Raw genomic sequence first — 3332 nt, 5'->3', positions numbered from 1 at the left:
TAATAATATGTTAAATGGGGCTAAAGAAGGGGCCGTAACTAAACGCAAGAGGTCCTATAACGCGAAAGCGGTGGAAAGTCCAAATCATCCAAGCATAAACATGATATCCCCAACCCCACATTAGGTCTAACCCAACCCCAGCCTAGTATGGAATTAACATTAGAAAATCTGGGAGCTCTTTTTAAATCACTTCTATTTCCTCTAGAGTCCAAAATGGAACGGATAGAATTCCATCTTACTAACATTGAGAAAACTACGGCTGCCATACTGGCTAAATCCACTAATCCCAATACGCTGTGTACCCCCCAAATCACTCCCACTATCCCCACTATCCCCGGTCCCCCTTTAGCGAAGGACGCCCCCAACCCGTCCTGTCCCCCAATAGGTACTTCAGCCCCTATCCATCATAGCAATAATACAATTCCCCCCTTGCTTCCTTTAGGACCAGTTCAACCTATGGCTACCACTAACGGGGTCATGGCGGACGATCAAATAGTTTTTCCAGCATCTGAACAGACAGCCCCTAGACCTCGCCAACCAGACCTGCCGCCAGAAGCTAATCGCTTCATGGTAGTTTTGGCTGGAGCCCCACCGCTGGAAGCTGGGGAAGTAGAGGATTTTAAATCCCTCAAAAGTAAAGTTGTTAGATGGCTGAACTGGAATAGACCCCTCCCGGCCCACCTTCATAATGAAATCATTATGGTTAGAAGGGTGCCCTGGTTGGGCAAAACTAGAAAGTCTATAAACGGGGACTGTATAACGGTCAGTTTTAGAGACCCTAGAACGGTATCACATATTTGTGCAGGCTTTAATAGATCTTTCGATTCCACCATTCAGACGCTACCAGTGTCTTTTTTCTTTCCCCCCAATCACCTGTACCATGACTGAGGTAGAGACGACTGGACCAGGGTTGAGCGGAGGGGCAGATATAGAAGATTTGATGCAAGACCGGTTTTGATGCCCCCGGAGACCCCCTTCTATGATTTTAACCAGTTCACCTATCTAGATGGCTTAGATGTAGTCAACTGACTACCTACGACCCTTGTTTCAAGCCCCCCCCCTTCCTGGTACTAGTAACAGTTTACGAGATGTTAAGGGTAATGGTATTCCAATAGACTTAACTCCTACAATGCCTTCCACTCCTACCAATTTTGTACCCCGGGACTTAGTCCCCCATGCCACTTACCACACACCAGTATCTATGGTCACCCCTGATGAAATTCCACCGTCCAGAGGGCCCATTAATGTCACTGAGTCTACTAATCCTACAACATGTATACCTGGCTTCAAACTTGCTAGCTGGAATATCGCTGGTTGGAGTCGGCAAACGTCGTCCATGGGCTGGAATGAATCCCTTTCCCAGTTCGAGGTCTTATACTTTCAAGAGACTTGGGTAACAACAGATACCTTCTTCGATGGTTTTGTGTCATACAATAATCCTGCACAAAGGTCCAACATGGGCAGGGCTAAAGGTGGGCTTGTAATTTTACTCTCTGTGAATTTTCCTGTACGTGTGAAATCGCATGTGACTGTGGGTTTCCATTCACAAATTCTAAGTCTGGAATACAAAAGGGGTCATGAAACTTTGCTAATCAACCATTATAATAATATGTTTGATGTTACAAATACCTCAGTCGTGGATGAGCTCGATTCAGCAGTGAGGAAAATCTGTATAGATTCCCATAAGACCTACGATATCATTTGGGGCGGGAACTTTAACATCCGTACTTGCCCCCACTCCTTCACTAATGTATGTGGGTTTGACGGTGATAATGGGGAACTCCGGGCCCATTTTACCCACACACCATACGGCGACTCTCTTAACTCCCTTATGCTCAACCTTGATTTATTGATCCAATACCCGGCTACAGATAATGAGGGTAATACTGTACCAACTTTTGTAGGAAGGAATACGGCGTCCGTTATTGACCACTTACTGGTATCAGTACATACTGCCCCATTTTGTTCCGTCCCAATTGTTGTAGACTTTGGTAACAGCGACTATAATGCCATCACTATGCTGACCTCTATTTGGGGGTCCCCGCCTAGTGATCAGCGTACGATAGTACAAGATATAATCCCCTGCAGGCAGAATGGTATCCGTATCAAATGGTGTGGGGATAATTCGGAGAAGCTGTTGCGTAAAATTATGGGAGCCGGGTCGGAAGTGATATTTAAATGTTTAGACTATGATGCTACCCCCCGGTGCATCATTGTTGATTTTGAGGAACTGGGCGTCATAATAAAAAGGTCTCTTACTATCAAGAGGGCAGCGGTGGGCTGGTTTGACAGTGCTTGCACTAAATCTCTTCAAGAACTTAAGCGGGCTCTGTCCAAACAACCCAGAGACAGGGAGGTTATTTTACACCTTAGGTCGTCCTATAAAAAGCAACTCACCTGTAGAAAACAAGAGTTAAGGGAGCAAGCTTGGGATAATCTGACAAAAGCAGCAGTCCTGCGTGACAGTAAGCTCTTTTGGAGCACGGTCAATAGTCCCTTCCTCCAAAAGGAAGATTTCCCTATACTAACAGCCCAAGTTAGCGAGGAAAACTGGGTACAATATTTCACAGAAATTTTTGATCCGGTTAGGGAGGTCTATGATAGCTCTTCTGCCGCCCCTACTACACCTAAGCTTCCCCTGGGGATTACCCTCCAAGAAGTAGAAACTGCCATCAGTAAGAACAATGGGGGGAAGGCGCCTGGACCGGATGGGGTCCCGGTTGATCTTTATAAAACCAACCAGGCACTTTGGAGTCCACTCCTGACCCAGGTGTTTAATGCATCTGTCAGTGATAGTACACCATCTACCTGGAGTGAATCCATAATCCTGCCGATCTATAAGAAGGGAGATAGAGGAGAGGCTAAGAACTACCGCCCTAGCTCCCTCCGGGATTCCTCACTTAAAATCATGAGCAGGTTCCTACTAGTGCGACTGGAGGAATGGGCCGAGGACAACAAAATTCTTGCGGACTCTCAATTTGGCTTCCGCAAGGGTCTTGGGACAATCGAGCAGTGTATCAATCTTGACCTCATTATAGGGAAATATACCAAAGCGAAACAGGGCTCATTATTCCTCTGTTTTGCTGACCTCTCAAGTGCCTTTGATCTTGTGGACCATACTTTGTTATGGTCCACTCTACTTGAAATGGAGCTCCGACCGTAATAATATACTTCCTGGCCAGACTTTATAATAAGCTTTCAGCCCAGATCCGCTTTGGTCAGGCAGGGGAATGTACCAAGAAGATCAGGGTTAAATCTGGTATAAGGCAAGGCTGTGTGCTGGCCCCTTTTCTTTTCTCCCTTTTTATAAATTCTATGGAGTCCGAATTAAA

The sequence above is a fragment of the Lissotriton vulgaris genome, unplaced genomic scaffold (genome assembly GCF_964263255.1).
Source record: "Lissotriton vulgaris unplaced genomic scaffold, aLisVul1.2 SCAFFOLD_1251, whole genome shotgun sequence".
NCBI classification, from domain to species: Eukaryota; Metazoa; Chordata; class Amphibia; order Caudata; family Salamandridae; genus Lissotriton; species Lissotriton vulgaris.
This window is presented reverse-complemented; position numbering follows the sequence as displayed.